Source organism: Tiliqua scincoides, chromosome 3 (assembly GCF_035046505.1).
Source record: "Tiliqua scincoides isolate rTilSci1 chromosome 3, rTilSci1.hap2, whole genome shotgun sequence".
In the NCBI taxonomy this organism is placed as follows: domain Eukaryota; kingdom Metazoa; phylum Chordata; class Lepidosauria; order Squamata; family Scincidae; genus Tiliqua; species Tiliqua scincoides.
In genome coordinates this window covers 15,706,541-15,723,792 of record NC_089823.1, presented here as the reverse complement: position 1 = coordinate 15,723,792, position 17,252 = coordinate 15,706,541, and the positions used below count along the sequence as shown (strand labels likewise).

At 45.2% G+C, this 17,252-nt stretch overlaps 2 pseudogenes; one reads left to right on the top strand and one right to left on the bottom strand.

Moving 5' to 3' along the window:
- Nucleotides 1-7,061: 7,061 nt before the first annotated feature.
- LOC136646563 (5S ribosomal RNA) lies at nucleotides 7,062-7,180 on the bottom strand (annotated as a pseudogene).
- A 3,647-nt stretch (nucleotides 7,181-10,827) lies between these two features.
- On the top strand, nucleotides 10,828-10,941 carry LOC136646465 (5S ribosomal RNA; annotated as a pseudogene).
- Nucleotides 10,942-17,252: the final 6,311 nt, after the last annotated feature.

Here is a 17,252-nt window from a genome sequence, read left to right as displayed (position 1 = left end):
CCAGGTCTATGGTTTGAAGGCACATGCTGAATAAGCTTCCCTAAAGCTAAACAATACTTGAATGGGAAACCTTCAGGCAACCACTGTGAGTCCTGTTGAATGAAAGGAGGCCATAACGTCAATAGTGCTAACTTCTAGAAGGTTGTAAACTAGAATATATGGCATGTTAGGAGTGGAAGATGTTGGAAAAGACAAGAAATGGGGGGAGTATGTTGGTCACAGAAGGAGAAGCGCAAGAGAGACCTGAGGAAGGTAAGGAAGCATAACAGAATGGAGGAGAGAAGATATGGAAGTGGAGAAACTAGCTAATGAAAAGGACTTTGCTGTGACCGAACCTGCTATCCAACTTCTGAGAGATGACTGAGGGCCCAATTCTTTCCAGTGGTGGTGCAGCCATGCCAATGCAGTGTGTGCTGCATCCTGTGGTGGCAGGGCAGTCACAGAGGCCTCCTCAAGGAATGGGAGCGTTTGTACCCTTTCCTCACGGCTGCGTTGTGGCTGCACTGGTGCTGGAAAGTTGGATAGGATTGGGCCCTGAGGCCATTGTCACAAAAGCCACAGTAGTCTGGGGTGAGATTTATTAGGGTGTTTGTTTCTTCTTTGTTATGATTGCTAATTGGTTGGGTTAGTCATTTTAACCCTCAAAGAAACATTGTTCAAGCATGAATTAAAGAATAATTGCCAATTTCTCCTCATCTGTCACTGAAGACTGGAGGGTAAATTACACAGGATGTTTAAAATGCCCTTGCCTGCTTAGGTGGTTGATTTTACATCAAAGAGAGCAGCTATGCAGAGACCGTATCTGAAAGGTGGCATAGAGTAAAAGGATGTTTAATCCTTTCCATTCCAAATCTTCCCTCCCCCCCCCCAGCTGTTAATCCCAAAGGTGCTACATGCAACAACGGTACTTTCAGGGTTAAATAGCCACATTGGTGGCCAGTTTTCAATGAGCAAAGGGCACAGAAGGGCCATATTCCTAATTTAGGTTCATGACCACCATGACTTCTATTTTAGTTTAACAGCCCAATCCTAACCACACTTTCCTGGAAGTAAGCCCCATTGACACTAATGGGACTTACTTCTGAGTAAACATGCATAGAATTGGGCTGTCAGTCTCTAACTCAGCAATTTTCCACTTTTTTCATAAGAACAGCCCCACTGGATCAGGCCATAGGCCCATCTAGTCCAGCTTCCTGTATCTCACAGCAGCCCACCAAATGCCCAGGGAGCACACTAGATAACAAGAGACCTCATCCTGGTGCCCTCCCTTGCATCTGGCATTCTGACATAGCCCACCTCCAAAATCAGGAGGTTGCGCATACACATCAGGCGCATACACATCATGGCTTGTACCCCATAATGGATTTTTCCTCCAGAAACTTGTCCAATCCCCTTTTAAAGGCGTCCAGGCCAGTCGCCATCACCACATCCTGTGGCAAGGAGTTCCACAGACCAACCACACGCTGAGTAAAGAAATATTTTCTTTTGTCTGTTCTAACTCTCCCAACACTCAATTTTAGTGGATGTCCCCTGGTTCTGGTGTTATGTGAGAGTGTAAAGAGCATCTTCCTATCCACTCTGTCCATCCCCTGCATAATTTTGTATGTCTCAATCATGTCCCCCCTCAGGCGTCTCTTTTCTAGGCCGAAGAAGCCCAAACGCTGTAGCCTTTCCTCATAAGGAAGGTGCACCAGCCCCGTAATCATCTTAGTCGCTCTCTTTTGCACCTTTTCCATTTCCACTACGTCCTTTTTGAGATGCAGCAACCAGAACTGGACACAATACTCCAGGTGTAGCCTTACCATCAATTTGTAAAACGGCATTATAATATTAGCCATTTTGTTCTCAATACCTTGTCACTACACACTGACGAGGCACTAAAATTGTCAAAGGACACATCAGCTTTTAAAATAATTGACAAGTCACACCGCACTGCAGGGGGCTCCAATCTCTCCCAATAAATAACTAATGGCTCTACTAATAAATGACCCTCCCCCAAACTCCTGCAGCACACCTACCAACCATTTGTGGCACAGTGGTTGAAAATCACTGCTCTAACAAGACATGTTGGACATTACAACTAGTTTGGCTCTCAGTGCATTATATTCCACTGTGTGCGAAGCACAAATGCAAAGAATATCTGATTATGAGTGTGCGGACCAAATCCTAACCAACTTCCCAGCACTGGTATAGCAGTGGCAATGGGACATGCACTGCACCCTGTAGTTGGGTGGCACTCACGGAGGCTTACTCAGGGAGTAAGGGAATGTTTATTCCCTTATCTCAGAGCTGCATTGCCCTTATGTTGGTGCTAGAAAGTGGGTTAGGATTGTGCCCTCTGTATGTGTGTGTGTGGAGGGGTGGGGTGGGGTGGAGGCATTATTCCCAAAGCAAAAAAATCAGATATTCACAAATACAAGTGCCTATTAAAGTAACAAGCTTCTGATCAGACATTGTAGATGTATCAACACAGCAATCCTTCCAGAGTGATTTATCGCATGAGTGGTTGAGCCGTTAACGGTATAGTCCTCTGCCTGTTTAATTGGAAGCAAAGCACACTAGGTGCTTGTGGCTTACCCCCAAATAAGCGTACATAGGATTGCTCTGTTTCACAGCACGAGGGAGGGTGAGCAGAAGCCTGCCACAATGTGGAACAGCAAGCCAGTCAGCATTTTGATGGGAAACAAAAATAATCAATAGCAGGACAGTCAGCACTTAGATGAGAATGATAAGCAACAGAAATACAAACAAAGGATGGCACCCTCACTAAACAGGCATACCAGCCGTCACACCAGAACAAGTGCTTGTTGTGACAACATTTGCATTAGATGCTATCTAGCAAACAATACAGAATGCAAAGGCATCACTACACCATCAGTGAATCATTTCATGAAGAGGAAAACGGTCTGTCAACAGAGTGAGCCTGGAGTGAATGGAAGTGATCTTGAGCGAATCACTCCAGAAAGTTGCTTAAGTGACTCAGCGTGAGAGTCAGCTAACTTAAAAATAATTCACAATCTTGCAAGTGGTCAAATTAACCACAAGCGTAAGACATAGGACCATATTCACTAAATACCAGGCATTACTCCAGTTAACGCTACAAACCTATACACCAGAGGTTCCCAAATTGAGGGTTGTAACACTTTTGGGGGTCGGAGCACATTCACAGGGGTACCATGAGATGTTTTCAAAGGCCCCTCTTACCTGTTCTCTTAGGTGCCACCATCTTTGACCTTATGAAATTTAGGAAAATCCTGAAGGGTGCAATCCTAACCACATTTCCAGCACTGGCATAGCTGTGCCAGTGGGGCACGTGCTGCATCATGCAGTTGGGGGGCAATCATGGAGGCCTCCTCACGGTAAGGCAATGTTTGTTCCCTTACCTCAGAGTTGCATTGCCCTTATGTCAGTGCTGAAAAATTGGATAGGATTGTGACCGAAGTCTCACAAAATCTCACTTGGATGCTGCCATTTTGGATCTTGCAAAATCTCACAAGATTTGGGCACCACCATCTTGGGGCTTGCAAAATCTCACAAGATTTGGATTCTGCCATCCTGGATCTCATAAGATGTAAGAGTGTGGGACCCAGTTGAGCTGGGAAAAGAAGTCCACAGGGGTGCCATGACCCCGGTAAGTCTGGGGATCACTGCTATACACCCTTACCTGACAGTACGTCCTATTGAAATCAGTGGAGCTTACCTCTCAGTAGACATGCACAGGTTTGCACTGTAAATCCATTTAAATTCAATTTCTCATTCAGAACAGGAAGTACAATTATATTTAATGTAAATATCCACAGTGATTCCAGCTGCAACAACCATCAGTTCAAGTCAGAGGCGTAGCTAGGTCATTTGACACCCGGGGCCCATAAATTTTTGTCACCCCATATGACTTAATTAATTAATTGATAATTAATTGATAATTAATTATATTGCTTAATTATTTAATTCACTTTTTATACCATCCTTCTAAGCAGCTCAGGGTGGTGTACATGGTTCCTCCCCTTTTTTTGTCCCTGTGAGGTAGGTGAGACAGAGATAGTAATAGTCATGACATGGAATGAATAAAAATAATGGCCATAAAAATAAATGCAGTGAATATTTCCCCACAAGTAATGGATGAAATTCTGCATCAAATGGTATATAACATGATGGGATTATTCCTAAAAGCCACGATTTCCAGAATTTTGGTCACTAGGGTGTCACCCCCCCCCCCGGATGTCTCACTGGCCTGTTTTGAGTTAAGGCAGTGGTTCTCAAACTTTTAACACTGTGACCCACTTTTTAGAATAACAATCTGTCCAGGACCCACTGGAAGTGATGTCATGGCTGGAAGTGACATCATCAAGCAAAATAAAATAATTATAAATAATTAAATTAAAGAAAAACAGATAAATAAGGGGAAGCCAGTCCTGTTTCACCAAATGAATTTTCTCTGTAGCCTGCCTGCAATAACACCCCCCCACACACACACACACAAATAAATCACTGAGATTTTCAGCCCTCTCCAGTGCCCACCTTACCAGCTCAAGCCTCTGGTTTATTCTTGGGGGGGGGGAGGCTGCCTTCTGGAGCATTTGTTGAGATCCACCTTCATTAGATGGGGACCATGCAGCTAGCCTTGCATTCCTCTTTGCCTGACTTGACCAGGAGCCAAGGCACATTTGCTTACTCGTGAGTAAACGTGACCCTGTGGCTTACTTTCGCTTTCCATAGGGCTCAATACACTCGTCTGCTTGGAGGGAGGGACTTCCTTCTTGGCTGTTTTTGGGGGGCTGGTTTCATTGGATAGGAACCATTCTGGTGTCATTGGATTCCTCTCAGCCTGCCCCTTCCAATGAAGTATGGCAAGTTCGCCTACTCACGAATAAACGTGTGATATGGCTTAGTTTCATTTTCCATAGGGTTCAATGCATTTTTGTTTCCGGTTTTGTGGCAATAACTTTTGATGGAAAGGAGATATTTCAGTCTGGTTTTTTGCACTGCATTCCGCTGTGCAGCATGGCCTTTCCCAGTTTGAAGAGAAACTTGAACAGTCTGAGGCTAAGAGGCAAAGAAGGAAGGCCCATAGCCAGGGAGAAAGAACAGGGACAGACTGCACTTGCTCCCGGTGTGGAAGGGATTGTCACTCCCAAATTGGCCTTTTCAGCCACACTAGACGCTGTTCTAGAACCACCTTTCAGAGCGCGATACCATAGTCTTTCAAGACTGATGGTTGCCAACACTCAGGTGTAAGGAGGTGGGGCAGCTGTAGTGCTTTTCCACGGACAATGAAGGGGCAGTTCAGCCTCACTTGCTACCCCTGGACTGCCATGTCCCTGCCCTACATTTCTACTAGGGGCAAAACTACCTTATGAACATGACATATTCTTTCTTGCAGATGAATGTACTTCCAGTGTTTTCAGAATGACCAAAGTTTCTACAAAATGGAACAGCTCTGTCATTTAAATGAAGGAACACATCCCAAATCCTAACCAAATTTCCGGCAGTGACACAGCTCTGTCAGTGGGACACAGGCTGCGTCCTTCAGTTGGGTGGCAGTCACAGAGGCCTCCTCAAGGTAAGGGAATAGTCGTTCCCTTATCTCAGAGCTGCATTGCCCTTAGCCTTGATCCTGGAAAGTTGGTTAGGATTGCACCCTAAGAAATTTAGTTCCCAATCCTATTCCCTGTCACGTCATAGCATGAAGCCATGCCAAAAGAGAACATGCTACAAATTATGGGGGGAGGGAGGATCGGATAGCTTGCAGGATATATATATAAACTTTTCAGTAACCTGACTGATCACCTATGGGTCTCCTTGGACACACACCAACCATTTTGGTGGCATATGTTTAAGGAAAATAAAGGGGTGGAGGGGTTTTGCAAAAGGGGTGGGGAATAAGATCTGGTGTGTGGGACTGCTGCTGCATCCACCTGCTCCTTCCCCGACATGTCCTTGGTTCCTCCCCCAATGCGCTCCATTACTTCCCCTCCCTGCCCATGAAGCAGTGGCATAGTTTATGGTCATGTAGCCTGATGCCGAGCTCAAAATGATGCCCTGGAAGTGATGTCGCAGCTGGAAGTGAAATCACATCCGGGCTTTTTAAAAAGTGAAAACCCAACTACTCACCACCTTCTCGCTTAGCCACCTCCCACCCCCAGCCACTGGCATAGCAGGCAGCCCAATCCTGTGCTCCCCAGGGCGCTGCTGTAGTGGTGCTGAGAACAGCTGCCGTTGCATCCTGCGTGCCTCAGCCTGCCATGGGAGGCACCTTTCATCCCCTTCTCCTGGGTAAGAGAAGCAGCCCCGCAATGGGGCTACTCACTTTACCGCCAACCAAAAGGTCGGCAGTAAGGTAAAGCTGTTCACGTAGGGTGCCAAGCCCTGCATGAACAGACAGCTCCCTCCCCTCGCTCCCTCCCCCCAGCATGCCTCCCACCTGCCCTCTCCCTGCCCAACACCGGCCTCCTCCTTCCCCAGAATGCCTCCACCCCGATCCCGCTTACCATGCTGCGGCTTGGCGGTCCCTGAGACCGCCAAGCGTTGGAGGCTGGGTGCCTGCCCCGCACTAGCTTGGCACTAGCCCAGCACCAGTCAGTGGGTGGTAGCCCGGCGGTAACTGTCGCTGATGTGCCTTATGGCATGTTTGTGATAGTGCACGCAGGTGCTGCCGAGCTCAGGATTGGGCTCTAAGGCATCTATCTGCTACCTGAGGTCAAAGAAGATTTTGTAGCCCCCTCCAAATTTGATTAATTAAGTAAATTTAAAAATGGGCCCTTTATTAGTTAGAGACACTATGATGGGGTGAAGAAGGATGGTTATTTGCCTCCTGCTAAAAATAAGAGCAGCACCACTTGAAAAGTGCCTCTTTATCTAGTTAAGCAGGGATAACTGTATATGATACATGGAAATGAGAGTTGGCTTATATTAACTCCTTATTGATTCCATGCTGCATTGTAATAACATCTCATTGGCCCTCACAACAATCAGTTTAATTGGTCAGTTTTGACTTAAGTAAATTCATTTTTGTACCATAAATGGTTGGTTGGCAACCTTCAGTCTCGAAAGACTATGGTATAAGCCTACAGCACCCGGTATTCCCAGGCGGTCTCCCATCCAAGTACTAACCAGGCCTGACCCTGCTTGGCTTCTGAGATCAGATGAGATCGGGCATGTGCAGGGTGGCAGTTGTGTTTTCATTTTCTGGTTAATTGACCATAACTTTCGATAGATATTTCTTTTGAAATACAGTTATTCTAATGCAGTTTGTTTCATTGCATTCTTCATTAAATTATCTTTCTAATGGTATCTATCATTATGATGCATACTAAGGTTTTCACAATTTTGGCCACTAGTATCAAGCAGTTTGTTGCCCTCCCCCGCCTTGTTGCCCAGTGCAATTGCTACCCCCTGCAGCCCCTGAGCTATGCCACTGTGTGAACCGCCCCTGTGGCGGTTTACTTGATCTTGTGCAGGCTTCCAGCCCTTCTGATTCTGCTGCCTTGTGGTGATGGCTCAGAAATGGCTACCAGCAACTCACTCCGCGAGTCAGTGGCAGCCAAATTATGACAGCAGAACAGTGTCCCACTGCTGTAAATTCTGCAATTGGATTGGGCAGTTGGTCAGGACTAGCCATCAAAATAAATGAGACAAGTTTGCCATGGTGACCATCTTAAGTTCCACTAATTTTAGTAGGCTTTAGTCTTGACTAAACTTTGTTCGGAGTCCCCCTTATGTGTCCTTCAGAACGGTCCTGTAGGCATTTGCATTCACAAGATGACTACTTCTCCCTAGTTCTCTGCGTTATAACCATTAATCCAGAAATATATTTTGGTAAGGATAAATTATTTATCTGCCTTTGAAAAAATATAGTCTTGCTTTTGACAAAACAAGGTCAAATATGCAGACATCAAAATCATTAAAATGCACATAAAATGCTAGTAGAATTTTAAAAATGGACTAAAATCGATTACTAAACTACTAGAACTAATAAAGCGCGTAAGAGACAAAAATGCCAAGAATAATAGAGGGCAATATGCTTATCATTCCTTGAACGCTCTGAAATGAAACCACCTAAGGGTACAAACCTATATATATCTACTCAGAAGTAAGTCCCTTTGAATTCAATGGACCTTACTCTCAGACATTTAGCTTGTCAGTTTGCAGTCGATGTATAACTATCTGATTTAACTTAACTTCTGCTTTGGATTTAATCATTAACCAGCTTCCTAGGAACCATAGAACAGAGAGATGGCCTTCCAGGAGAGAGTCCATCAAGAATTCAATGTATGGGCAAGAGATAACCAACTGCCCAATTTTAACATGCTGCACAGTGATGCGGTAGTACCAACATGGCTTCTGCTATTTTTCACGGAGGAGTTTTGACATGTTGAGGCCGCCTTGGGATAAAGGAACCCCTTATTTATTCCCTTGCCCAAGGATAATCTCCAGCAGCTGCCAAGGGTCAGCTCGGACATTGGCCAGCTCTATAGCCAAACAGATTGCTCTCAGGCCTGATCTGCTTTGACCTATAAAGTTGGATCAGGCCTGCGAAGAGGGTTAGGATTTGGTGGGTGGTACTGCCGCCAATCTTGCCCCCTTCCCATGTCTGATCTATCCTCCTCCTTACCCCATCTCCTCAGACCTATCTCAGACTTTCACTTCAGGAGAAATTAAAATTAACCACACTAATTATGAACAGAGGTTCTGCATATTCTTAATCAGAGGTCATCTCCTAGGGTCTTTGGATGCTTGAAGTGCCATTCCTGCCCCTTTCTCTGGCAGCACCCAGTCAGCAGACATGAGAAGGTGCTCCTTCTGAACATGGGTCATATACTGAGTGTAGTAAGACGTTATTTTTTCTCAGTTCTTCTCCATGTAGAACCACATAGGTGTTACGGCAGATATTTGGAGGCCACTGAAACTAATGCCCCCATGTTTGCTGTACCTCCTCCCTAGTAAGTTAGGTCTTACTAGTAAAAGCCTAGTAAGATGAAATGAGGTCATACACTGCACGTTTCCCTTACTCTGCTTACGTTAAATAATTTACGTTATTAGATGTTGCCAAGAAGAGGGGAAGAGTGAGACACAGTGAGGCTATTCTGTAGTTGTGCATCTCCTGTTAACATCTAGTTCCAGCCTACGTCAATCCAATCCAGTAATAGACCTGCCCTCGAGGCGCCATGGGACAAAGTTCCATGATGCCCCCCCGTACCACACTACCCACCATACCTACCAGCAAAACAGACCAGGACCAACTGGGGAAGCATTCTGAGGCTTCCCCACAGTCTTAAAGAGCACTTCCCCAAAACTGGAAGTACTGTTTTCGATTGCTTTGGGAGCCTCAGGGCCCAGTCCTATCCAATTTTCCAGTGTGGGTGCTGCTGTGCCAATGGGGCAAGCGCTGCATCCTGTGGTGGGGAGGCAGTCACAGAGGCCTCCTCAAGGTCTGGGAACATTTGTTCCCTTACCTTGTGGCTGCATTGTGGCTGCCCCGGTGCTGGAAAGTTGGCTAGGATTGGGCCTTCAGTAAGGCTTCTCATGCGGTCCTGGAAGCACGCAGGCTCAGTGCCAGGGCCTCTGCCCCATTTTGCCAGCACCAGGTCTGCCGCAGATCTGATCATTGCTTTTAGTCTCTCTAGTAGTAATGGTATGAAGGAAAATGCAAGAGATCTCCAGTAACTTGCAAGATGAACAGAAGCTAACGTGGTCAGTGGTTGCCACAAATATGTTTTACTGGAAGAAAAAAAAAAGTTGAAATATTTCAAATTGCAAACACTGGCTGCACTCCAATATGCCATATAATTGAACTTGGATCCTTTACTGGAAGTAATTAGGCCTAATTTGCATAAGTAAGGTCATTTAACAACTTTCTTTGGGAAAATAAACCTAATTAAGATTAATGAGTCTTAGAAGATTAGTCCTCTTCCAAATAGCACGAGCTGTTCAAAATCAATTGGTTGACAGAGAAAGACCGGAAATGGATGATGAAAAAAAAAATGAATTCTCATTCTCCATCCCTTCTTTCTTATAAAGGCCAGGAGTTCCCAAGCCTCCTATTAGACCAGAAAACATTTACCTTCAAATAGACTCAGCCTACAAAGACCTCAGTTGGAGGTTGGATCGATAAGAAGCTAGGCAACCTTTATTTCTTTCACTCTTCACTATTAATATTACTGCAATCTGAATTCTTCTCACAAGTCTTCCATTTGCCTTCATTCACTGGCAAGAGCTGGACTAGTATTTAATCTTTGTTCCTGAAATGGCATAATTGGTGGTCTTAGAATATTCCTATGGAATACCCAACCAATCGGTTGAAAATGCACCAGGGAGGAACCATCAAGAGCACAGACAGTGCTCTCACACTAGGGACAAGTTTCCCCAGTCTGGAAGAGCAAGTTCTGAGGTTAGAGTTTTGCAGGGCCCAGTGCTTCATGGGGCTAACTGAATAGTGCGTACGTTGGCACTACAGCCTAGATGGCACACTCAGACCACAGGGCAGGAAGTGGTACAGGAAGTAGTTTTCCAGAACCTGCTAGGAGCTTCAGGGCACAATCCTACTGAAGGCTTGCACTGGCTAAGTGAGCTTTCCAGAGGTGCGCATTGTCGCACACGTGCTGTAAAGCTGCATCAGTGCGGGGCTTTGGGCTAGGACTGGACTTTTGAGACACAGACACAGACAGACACACTCCTGACCTGCATGCATCTGCATTCAGAGAGAGCGCGCATGTGCATTTCTCAATTGAAGCAACACATTTCACATTAACTATTCAGTAACCCACGTGTCCGATCAGTAATACCTCTTTCCTGGATCTGTCTTTTCCTCCTTAGAATGACTATAAACTCCTCTACTGTTACCCTGCACATGCCTGATCTCGTCAAATCTCAGAAGCTAAGCAGGGTCAGGCCTGGTTAGTACTTGGATGGGAGACCACCAGGGAATACCAGGTGCTGTAGGCTTATATACCATAGTCTTTCGAGACTGAAGGTTGCCAACCATTTAAACTCCTCTGGGGATTTCCTGGTTATTTCCAAGTCAGTCCTCTAAGCGCCACTGTTCCTTGGCACCCCACTGAAGTGCACCTCTGGAGATCAATGTACACTCGCAGTGCCTCCCCCTGTATTTCTAAACCTAGCTCTCTGCTGGTGAGATCTTCATTAAAATAATAATGTTTTATTGATCCCATGATTACTTTATTTACCTCACCATTTCCTGTTTTTTAATTACAAGGATTGAGAAACTGTCTGAAGAGTTTCATTTGTCAGACTAAATAGCACCAGCTGCGTGGAGTGGAAAGCATTCAGAGGATGCAGGATTGCGGCTTCATTTGCATGAGGAGCGCAGTCCATCCTTTTCCTCGGAACACTTCGAGTATGTGCCTCTTCTCGATTAGCTAGTGGGGTTTAATTAAACTCACAATACAATAACCGAGATATAAATCAAACATAATTTGAGAGGCAACCTTTGAACAGGGGTGTGCAAAGCCGGTTCCTTTCATTCCCATTCAACTTTTCCACATGGTGCCATCACGTGCTTGGGACACTGATGTGCAAGAGCAGATCTGTGGTTTTTGCAACTAAGATCTGAGCAATTGTTCCGTATGGCTTGCCCATTATCATCACTAATTGGATGGCCTCTTCATTGTTTCATTCATTCATTCATTCATCCATTCAGTTTCTCTGCCCCTCATGAGTCTCAGTCCTTCAAATGAAAGGATCTGAGGACAATCCAGAAGTCTGAAGAAAATCCACATCAAACCACTTGACAAAATGAAAAACTTCTTTATAAATAACATAAGTTAATAACATTAATCTAAATAACATAAATCTTTTCATAAATAATGCAACAGTGAGCAAGCACACCCAAACCACAGTCAAATATAGTAACTTTCAGAAGGGTAGCTGTGTTTGTCTGTTGTGGCAAATAACTCAAGTTTGCAGAAACTTAAAGATGCATCCATACGTTTTGGTGGATTTCAGCCAATGGGCAGCCCAATCCTGAACTGCCCAGTGTGTGGAGCTGCAGTGGCACCGAAAATGGCTGACACTGCATCCTGCATGCTCCAAGCACCTGCTGCCTCCTCCTCCTCGAGAGAAGGGGACTTTCGTCCCCTTCCCCAGGGTAAACTGAGTAGCCCCGCAATGGGGCTACTCAATTCTAAGGCGACCCGAAGGTCTGCGTAGAATTCAGAGCCTCTGTGTTGGGTGGCCAGCCTGACATGGAGACTCTGGATCTGGTGGAGCTAAATTCCAACATCTGACCTGCCCGCCAACCCACAAGCTCCTCACTTGCATTTCTTGTTGCTGTAGTGACAGAAGAAGACTTGCGTGATTTCTGTCTCCTTCCAATGCCTGGCATACAGCAATGGTGGCATGTTAGACGCAAGGAGCACTGGGGATTGTAGTTTCTCTAGTGTTACTGAGACATGGGTCAGTGTTCAGCACCCCTTATACCTTGCATGAAGCTGTCACAGTTTATCAGAGATTGCAGAAGTGGGAGGGGGTTCCTGCTAGAGCAAAGGCAGTGGGAAAGGTCAGAGTGGGCGGGAGGACCCGTGAAGTGGTGGTTGGATTGATGGACAGGAGGAAGGGCAGCAGGAATTAAATTCCTTTACAGCTCAGATGTTAAGCTCTTGAGTCACATTGCTTTTCTTGCGCTCAGAGTGTGCTTTAAGATTGCTTTCTTACTGGATCCAACTTTGGCTGTGATACTGTTTGGTGACATCACTATACACAACTTGAATCGGGGGAAACAGACACAGAATAGTGATGACTTGGGGTCTCTTGTAAGATCAAGTTCCATGTTATGAGTCCTGGAATATCTTCAGCAGGCTTCACTCCAATCTCTCTCTCTCTCTCTCTCTCTCTCTCTCTCTCTCTCTCTCTCTCTCTCTCTCTTATGAAAAGTAAACTCCCTAGACTCGACCCATTAAAGAAAATTAAGCCTGAATTTTCTCCATCCCTTTCAATCAGCTAAGGATGTTCACATCAATGTTGAAACAGGAAATTAGTTTTATAGGGGAAGGCTAATGATATGATAATTGTCTCTTATGAGTATGTGACCTTGAGAAGTTATAATAATAGAACTTGCAAACAGCTCTGTTATCTATTCCGAGATATTCCCCTTTGTTTTTCCGCACTTTTTTCCCCCCAAATACAAAATCCCCTCAAACCATTTTGCATAAATTATGAAGGTTCCTGAAAGACGTTCCCTTCTCTGCATGAGGTTTTAATTGCATCATCCTATTGGTTTTTCGGTTGTATACGGTGTAGGCTGGCATTTATACAAAACAATATTGTTTGCTTTCCTTAATGTCATATTTTTTATGGAAAAAAAAACCCAGACAGTAATATCTTAAAATTACATTGTATGAATTCATTTTCAAATATGCAAATGGGTTTATGTGATGAGTTGCTAAACGGAAGAGTGTCACTAATTCTGGAATTCAGAGGCCTGTCGCTGAGAGGAATGGCAATGCTTGCCATTGTGCCCTGTTACTACTATGAAAAGGCCTCACAAGTTGCCCCAGGAAGTAGATTCACAGAGCAATCTAGACCTACCTTTAAACTGGCGCAAGTACCTTGCACCGTCTTCCGGGTGTCACAACCATACCATAAAGCTCATTCGTGCCACCTCAGGAGTTGGGGAGTGCAGCACAAGGAGGTGCACTGGCCCCCTGAGCTGAATCTGGTCCCAGCTAAGGTGAGTTTGCACCAGCCAAGGGCAGCCGGCACAGGGGGTTGGGGAGAGTGGACCCGGTTTTCTTTTGGGTGAAGGGAGGGCAGGTGGAGGATGGGGGAATAGCAGACTAGTGGGCGGAGAGGGCCTGGGAGGGGGGTGGGTACAGCCTCTGGCACTTAGGGCAGATCCTAACCCCTCTCCCAAGCAGCCCAGAGTTATGCTAAGTTGCTCGATTTGCTTGCACAGATCCAAGTAGCCCCATTGTGGTGGCTGCCAGGCGACGTGGGGTAAGGTAAATCTCCTTACTCCAAGCTGCACGGGATCCACCACAGACCCTGCACTGGATACAGCGCAGGCCATCTGGCCTGCCTGTTCCAGCGCAAGTTAGGACTGGGCCTCACAGTGGATGAAGCTGCTGCTTCTCCACCTGCCCACTAACTTCATAAGGAAAGTCACAGCCTATTACATCTAGTTCATCTCGCCCCTGACCCAGCGGCACCCAACCTGCAGGTCTGAAAAATCACTCCTGCTTCTCCTCCTCTTCATTGCTAGACTTGAAAAGGAGGAGGAGGAAGGAGGAACAGAGAAGGAAGTGGAAGACAGGAGGGTAATGGGGAGATGGTCTAGCTTACCCCACTTCTCTGCTCCCGTTTCCACTCTATCCCCTGCTCCTTTTCCAATCCAGTGCTGAAGAATGCAGAGATGCCTGTGCAAGAATATGTAGAGGCATGCAAGTACAGAACAATGGAAATGTTCAAAAGGGAAAAGTAGCAAGACTGACTGCGTATTTGAATATGGGGAAGTGGGGAAAGCAAGTAGGTGAGAGTAATAGCTTATCCAAAATAGCGTATCTCTAAAATGGAGATGTAATAGACCCTGAGAAATGTCATGTCCTATAGAAACAAGTGTGCCTTCCCATGAACATTGAACATGTTTTCCCTTTCTTTCAAATTTCACTTGTTCCCAATTTCGGTACCAACTCGAATATAAAGTTGCCCAAAGTTGGACCAACCTATTCTAGAGTTTTACAGCCACACAACGACCTATAGTTGGTGGTGCTCCATGGGCACGTGGAATTCTTTCCTCTTTCCTAGCAGACAACGGGGAAGTCCTACTGAATCGAAGAACCGATAAACTGATCTGGGGCTGACAACATGATCCGTGCTTATCTCCAAATCGCACCGATGACTATTTATTCAGAATCAAATGTAACAAGTTAATGTGCTATCTAATATCATGCCTGGCCTAGGAATTTATAATTTGGTTTGTGCTAATGCAGCTAATTACAACACAATTAAAGCAAATTAACTCAAATAATAATAGAACGCTTGCCAAGACTGTTCCAGCAAGGAGAGAAGTTGTCACAGTTTGTGATTTCCTATGTTCAGAATGAGACCTTTCATAAAAGGAATGCGTTTAGGCTGCGTGATTGTCTTGTGATTTAAACTGGTTAAGCAACTCATTAAGCTTTCCCTTTTGTCTCTTTATATATCTTTACAAGTTGAAATCAGGTATGTGGAAATAATAAATGCCATTGTGTTTTGTGTGAGACTCAGAGCATTTTCAAGTAGAGATGAAGGTTGTGTGGTTCTTGAAAGACAGAACCTTTCTGTGATTGTAAAGATCCCCTAGGGGATTTAGAAACAGCCTGCCTATGTGAACCGCCTTGAATAAAGTCAGAGCAGTAATCAGATGACCAGAATGGCAGTATATAAATACCCAGTATTATTATTATTATTTTTAGAATGACAATCTGTCAGAACCCACCAGAAGTGATGTCATTAACCTGGAAGTGATGTCATGGCCAGAGGTGACATCATCAAGCAGGAAAAATTTTTAACAATTCTAAGCTACAGTCCTATCCACACTTACCCAGGAGCAAGCCCATTAACTATCATTGTTTAAAGCAGGGGTCTCCAAACTTTTTGGCCAGAGGGCTGCATCAAATATCTGGCATGGTGTGGAGGATATTTTTAATAAATAATAATAATATTTAATAAATAAAAGATGGAGCTTAGATGAGTGAATAAATGAATGAACGGGCTCATTCATTCAACCTCTCTGGCCCTCAGAACTCCCTCCAGACACAATCAGAGCACAGTTCTGGTCATGGTCACTTGAGTGGGCCAGACGGTTTCAGGGGACAAGAGGTTGGCCGCAGGCCAGAAAGAGGCTTGCTGCGGGCCACATTTGGCCCCCGAGCCGGGTTTGGAGATCCCTGGTTTAAAGCATATACATTGTATCCTATTATAAGTACAGAACTCCCCAAATGCAGTCATATACCATGTTGGCATCAAGTCCAATATACTCAAAATAAAATATTGAATGGGGACCCACCTGAAATTGGCTTGCAACCCACCTAGTGGGTCCCGACCCACAGTTTGAGAAACAGTGCTCTTGACCATACAGGCACAAGGACCTCTGACATATTGCAGGGTTAAAAACTGCATTGTTCTGACCATATATGGTAGGTAAAACTGATTGCCAACACTCTGATGAGTTACAACCCACTTCTGAGCTACCTGGCGGCTGGGGCTGCAGTGGCACCGAAAATGGCTGCCGCTGCATCCTGAGTGCTACCCAAACAGCATCTGCAGCTCCTTTGAAGAAGGGGACTTTTGTCCCCTTTTCCTGGGCAAGACAAGTAGCTCTGCAAGGGACTACTTGATACTATGGCAACCCAAGGGTCGCCATAGAATCAAGCACCTCCATGTTGGGCCGGTGGCCTGACGCAGAGGCTCAGGACCTGGTGGAATAAAGCACCACCAGTCCCGCCTCCCTCACACCCCACTCCCTCCTGCAGCACGCCTCCTCCCCACCCACTCCCCACCCTCCCCTGCTACCCCCCCACCCCAGAACACCTCCTCCCTGCCTACCTCCATGCCCCCACCTACCTCTCTGCCATCTGGCGGTTCAGGCAACCATGAAACGGCAGAGCAGCAGCGGTCCACTGGTGCCTGCCCGCACTGAGCTAGCACTTGCCATGGACCAGTGCTGAAGGCTGCAGACATACCTCATAGCATGTTTGCAACCGTGTGCGCCGGCAGTAAGCGAGGTGTGTACTGTTTAGGATTGCATGGCTGAAAACAGGAGCACTTGCATTCAAATCAATTTTTTGGTTCTTTTATTTCCCTTTGTTTTAACCTTTCAGGATACAACCAGAAAGCATTTTTTAGCCAGCTAAAGCTACCAGGGACATCAATTAATTGTTTAAAAACAGATACATTTTATGCTTCTATGATTTGGGGCATTCAAATATACCAACAAATAACTCAGAATATGGAATGTAAGTCAAGATAATGTTAGACTCTCTCCAGTAGGTGCCTTCTCAGTTTTCTAGTGCCTTTATATTTATTCAAATAAATTTCTATTAACATTTTCTCAGCAATGGAAACAACATGTTTGCAACAGAATAGAATGCTTCAGTGTCAACTGGCATTCAGGAAGGAACAGATGACTTGGATATAATGTGAGATTTCTTATTATCATCTATAGCTGCCTTTCTAAACATCATGTTCTGGACTCATAAAAGTTCAAAGAAACTACTGCAAAACATAATACTGTCAATAAATACATGTTTAAAAGATTT